This window comes from Grammomys surdaster, unplaced genomic scaffold, assembly GCF_004785775.1.
Source record: "Grammomys surdaster isolate TR1022 unplaced genomic scaffold, NIH_TR_1.0 182, whole genome shotgun sequence".
NCBI classification, from domain to species: Eukaryota; Metazoa; Chordata; class Mammalia; order Rodentia; family Muridae; genus Grammomys; species Grammomys surdaster.
Window position 1 is genome coordinate 2,133,725 of NW_021604627.1, and position 5,653 is coordinate 2,139,377.

Sequence of the window (5,653 nt, forward strand, 5' to 3'; positions counted from 1 at the left end):
ACACACCTGTCCCACAGTGACGGAGGAGATCAGACTCAAGCTAACAGGAAGAAACCCATCCTAGTCACAGGTCTGGGCCTGTCCACCCTTTTGCCAGAGAAAGAAGCCATATTTGAGGAGGGACTAGAAAGACACAGGTTGTTAGATCGCTGGCACACTCATCTCTCTTGGGGTGGTAGAGGCAGGAACAGTGAGGTGGTGGTGATGGCAGGTTTGGGACTCAAATTACGACACATTGTTAGGACTGAATTTCCAAGCTGTCCTTTACCCAACCTGAAGAAGATCGAGGGTGAAAGAGAGAGTCCAGTGGGCTGGTGAACCTCTCTACTGGAGCCCTGGATTAGATTAAGCACCTAACAGGGGTGGTTTTGCCTGGGAGCTGCAGGGGGAGGCGGCTGAGTAATTCAATGACGCCTGCTCGCTGGGGACAAGAAATCATTAGCGCATATAAGTCTTTGCAGCCAGGGCTGGTGCTGATGGGCTTCGAGCCGCTGGCACACAGGGAACAGCAAAAGCCACCCATTTTCCACCCGTGGGAGGGGGAGGCTGTGGAGGGAAGGGCGCAAAGGAGCCCAGACCACCTCCCCCACTCACCTTCTCAGCCCACCGCCCCTACCCACACCATATTCTAGTTTGCTGCGTGAGTGAAGGGTCAGGACAAGCTGCATTTTATTAACAGGATTATCACGGCGCGTGATTTATCCTCGTGCAGGATTTTAATTGCTCTTTGGAGGTTGAGCCGTTTCTTTTGACTGCGCTTCAGCCCATATCCTGCTGTTAAATGCTGGGTTAATAAGTAGGGGAGCCTTTAATGCCTGGGACCGATGGCCCTCGGCAATTCCCTGCTCACAAACACATCTCAGTTTCCCTTGTCCAGGACAGGTCACGGCATTTTTCCACGGGACCCAAACCCGAGTGTGAAATAATTGGTGTGCAGATAGATCATCAGGGGAACTTTTCTTTCTCCTCCCTCACACACCCACCCACACAGTTTCCGAAAGCCCAAATGTTCCCTTAAGTCGACACATTTCCTTTGTTAGCAGGAGAAAATATGCAAATGCTTGCTTTTACACTTTAGCACAGGAGAAGCAGACTGCCAGGTCGGTTGGGTGGAGGCACCCCGTCCAGGGACTCTTCTGCCAGGGACTGGGGTGGGGGTGGGGAGGGCTTGAGAGGACTGAATCCAAAAGCTCGGCTATGCTCCTTTCTTTGTCCTAACTAGGCCTTTTGTCCACCAGCAAACCCCACCGGCCCCCAACCATAGAACAACACGCACCAACACACCACGCACAGTTAGAGCTCAACAATGAAGCTGGAAGGGGAGGGCCCTGAAGAGGCTGGAATCCGGGAAGGCATCATGGGAATGGACTTTGGCGAAGCTATTTTCCTGGGAAGGGTCTCTTTCTTCAGACAGGGGAACTCCAAATGGCCTAGCCACCACAGTGCATGGAGGAACCGACTGGGGTGCTGAGGAAGGTTGTGTGGAAACTGCTCACTGTTTCTCCTCTTTAGAATATACAAAACAAGCAAGGAATGGCACATCACCGAGACTGCAGAGACCCAAGACCCATTCCATCGAGTGTCCCTTTCCTGAGGGTCTCCTGCCCACTTGCACAACAAAGGGACCGACTACATTGCGGGCAGGCCTGGTCAAGTAGAGCACTGTTTCTGGACAGCAGGCAGCTGCAGGGACCAGGTCGTGCCCTCATGGAGCCCTGATGAAGTGCAGAAATCCTACTGGGGACAGGAGGACTTCAGAATCAATCCCCAGGAAAAAGGTTCAGAAGAACCAGTCTGAGAAAAGTCAAATCTCCCTGGTCCAGTTCCTCAGGCTTGAAACCCAGCTGTGTCCTACATAGCCCACCTTGGGAAGAGTACCTCAGGGACCCTCAAGAACAATGACATTCAGCAGGATTGTGTTTCTTTAGGGAAGGCCTGACCTCTTCCCCACAAAAGCCCAATAGTGTCATCATTCCTTTGTTTTTCCAGAAAAGGCCACAGGGGCTGTGAGGCACCTGGGACAACCTGGGACAGCCTGGGGAACTGAAACTTTAACCTCTCTCTGGGGTTCGCTCATCATTTTTTTTCCAATATTATTGTCACAGATAAATAACACTAGCCATCAAAATGAAGTGTCAAAGACACAGGGACAGACTGAGAGTTAAGGCCTGGAATGCATTTCATTCTCCTTGGTATGTAGTTGTGGGGAGGGGGCTAACCCAGGAGGAGGCACACTGTAGACTGCACACATATGTGCACAAGTGCTTGTGCACACTTGTGTACCCACACTTAAAATCTTTAGCTTCCCCGTGAACTTTTTTTGAACTGTTTAAAAGTGGAGGTAGAGCCGGGCAGTGGTGGCCCACGCCTTCAATCCCAGCACTTGGGAGGCAGAGGCAGGCGGATTTCTGAGTTTGAGGCCAGCCTGGTCTACAGAGTGAGTTCCAGGACAGCCAGGTCTACACAGAGAAACCCTGTCTTGAAAAACAAACAAACAACAACACAAAAACAAAAAAAAAAGTGGAGGTGGGTCTGTTGAAGAAACAGCAGGGCCACAGCCAGCCATAATTTCATTGCAACAAGCTAAAGACTTTTAACTCTTCAGGTGCCTGGCTAAAGAACAACAGATCAAAACAGGAAGGGTCAATGACTATGGGCCCTGCTAGGCAGGAGGCCCTTCTCTAGGGTGACAAACAAAGGCAGTCCAAGCGCCCAGCAGAAATACACTCACTCAGGAGAAGCATCCTGGTTCCACGAAGCCATAGAGGAGCAGGGAGTATCATCACCCAAACTCCTGGGTGAAAAAAAAAACCAAAAAAAACAAAAACAAAAAAAAGCAAACCAAACAAACAAACAAAAAAAAACACACACACACAAAAAAAAAAAAAAAACAGAGAGACCAAAAGGCAACAGAGTGCAACACTTCATTCCATCCAGTTTCTAGAAAGTCCTAGTAAAATAGCCAGGATTTTCCTCTCTACCTCTAAAGCAAAGTGCTTCAGAGATGACTTTGATGACCCTTGGCTGTGGGATATGGTGGATGGAAGACAGACTATCTCAAGGCATTGGCTGCTATATGTAAGGAAGAGGCTCGTTCTTTACCCCTTCTTCCATATGCAGGCTATGCCTCCAGAAGTGCCAAGATGTGGGACGTCACTCATGAAAACGCACATTACAAGCACCAGCCTGTTCTGAGGGCAAGTTGCTAGCTTTAACGTGGCTTGGGGTTTTAATCCTTTCTGCCAGTCGTGGAGAGACAACCAAGGGTGAGAAAGGAAATGCAAAGAAAAGGTGGCTCCGAGGCGAGCCAGGCAGGGATGGCAGTCTGATTCTTATGGAACTGGGTGATTCCTAACTGCAGTATCTGCCTGCTGGAACGGAGGTCTGGGGGAACCTACATGTGGCAGGTCTGCATGGGATGCGGCGGCAGCTCTTAGAATGTACTGTGTTTAACTGAGAGCAGCGGAGTCACCTGAACAGACTTTGAGCAATCATTTGCTCCTGAGCCAAAGGTTGTGGCTGGAGGATCCATGCTTGGCCTGAGTGGCAGAAGCAGGTCAGAGGGATCAAGATTAGGTGCTGTCCCTCCAACCCCAGGCATCTCTGAAAAGAGCCCAATTGCTTCATGTTCTGAAAAGACATGAGGTGACCCCCCCCCCAAGGTGTACCTATCAACACCATTTAGCATGCTTTTAGACAAGGTCTTTCTATCCTGGCTAGCCTGGAACTCAAGAGACGGATCTGTCTCTGCTGGGACTAAAGTCCTATACCACCACAGCCAACTTACTTGTTTCTTCTTTAAGGGCATTTAAAATTTACCTTTGCAGGTAACAGGGAGGAGGTCGAGGAAAAGGTAGTGAAGGGAGAGACAACACTAGGCTTAACTGTCTCTGTTGTCCCCACCGCTACCACACTGTGGCAGATCACTTTCCATTGCCACCGATGCTACCTGCACCCAGAGACGAAACTTCTCAAACACTGGCAATCCTTCTTTGAAGCTTCTCTAAAGTTCTTTCCCTAGGCCCTTCTTCCATCCTACAGGCAATTATGTGGGCAGCAGCTAAAGATTGGACATGTCTGTCTGTCTGTCTGTCGCAGCATCTAGCTCAGGTGGTACATAGGTAGCCCGGTTCCAGTCAGTGTGCTGGGTGAGATCCCGAGGAAAGAAGCCTGTCAGTTCTCTATGGCTCTCACCCTCACCCACCCTGTGTCCCTGGGCAGGTGGCCGAATCGCTTCAACCTTGGTCCCCCTCTGTAAATATTTGGCCCTGTGTTTTCTAGAGGCTTTGGTTGCACTATGGACTTGAGTTCTGCCTGGCAATAGCTGGAGCTGCTTAACCCCATCAAACAGCATCTGACTCCACTGAACATGCTGTTCATATACTGAGTCACGGAATGGCAACAGGGTCTTCTATCTATCGTGGGTGGGGAGCTGAGGCTACAGAGGGGCCAGACCAGGAGGGGGGAAACGCGACTGGTGTGGATTTCACCCAAGCCTAAAGCTAGTGCCAGCCCTTCCTGGGGTTGCTCCAAACGCAGACTGAGTCACAGCAGCACCACGCTCTGGGTGTCAAGGAAGGGAGGGGGAAGATGTTCTTATTTTAGAATGTTGGGGGGAGGGCCTATGTGGGGGTGGGAAATGAAAAGAAAATGCTTTCCCGGATGTGCAGTGCAGGGCGGGTCCTCCTGGGCTGCTTTCCCAGATGTCATATAGCTGATGAGTAGGGGACCCTCAAATTGCTCCCAGATCCTGAGCCATTTAGCATCTATCTGAGGTGTGGGGTTAGAGGTGTGTGAGCCAGGCTGCCCAGGTGCACACTCCAAACCACAACCGCTGGCTCTGTGGGTGTCACCACCCACAAACCCAAATTTTACATGAGTAAAAGACTAAGTCAGGGAGCAGGGGCGGAGGAGCCGGACGATGGCAAATGCTCACACAGACCTGATCTTCCCAGCACACAGAGCCTCCCCAGTTTCTTCCTGAGTCTCCAGGATCACAGCAGAGAGCCACCAGGATAGGGAATAAACTTGGCCCTCAGTGGCAGTGGAGGGAGAAAGGAGGAGGAGGGGTGGCCCCCTCTGCAGGGCTTGATGTCAGGAGTCTGCAACAAAGGGACTGTCTTTTCCAGCACACTCTCCCTGCTCAGAGCTCACTAGCCCCTTCTGCCCCTCCTCACAGCTCCCAGCCAAGGTCTCAGCCTGAAGAGGTAAGAGTACAGGCCAGAAATGCCCTCAGGCCTTCCAGAAACTCTACCAGTTCTCCCTTGGGCAGCCACCCTCCCCAAAGACTCTAGTTAACCCCTGGAACCCTGTGTTCTCACGGGAACTCCCAGAGTTCCGTTGCGGGAGCCTTCACCACTCCTTTGCTCTTCACCATCAAATTTCAAACAAACATAAACTTTTGAGTGGGTTCAGGCAGAATTTGAGCCCTTAGGACATGCTCCCAAGGCCACCGGTAGAGTAAGGACTGCAAACCCTTCCTACCTTCTCGGTGAGCTTCCTTCGGTCAGACTAGAGGGTCGCTTCTCTGGACCCTCTCCTAAGAAGATGAGAGCTGAGTACAGTGTACTGTAAAATGGGAGAGCCATGGAGCCCTGGGTAGGGCAGACCCCCCCCCAAGAAGATGAGAGCTGAGTATAGTGTACTGTAAAAT

The 5,653-nt window shown here is 51.1% G+C and overlaps 1 protein-coding gene across 13 annotated transcripts in view; it reads right to left on the reverse strand.

The window, feature by feature from the left end:
* The window catches only part of Bcor (BCL6 corepressor), a 123,578-nt gene that overhangs the window by 25,446 nt on the left and 92,479 nt on the right, over window positions 1–5,653 (reverse strand). The gene's annotated exons all lie outside the window — the stretch shown is intronic.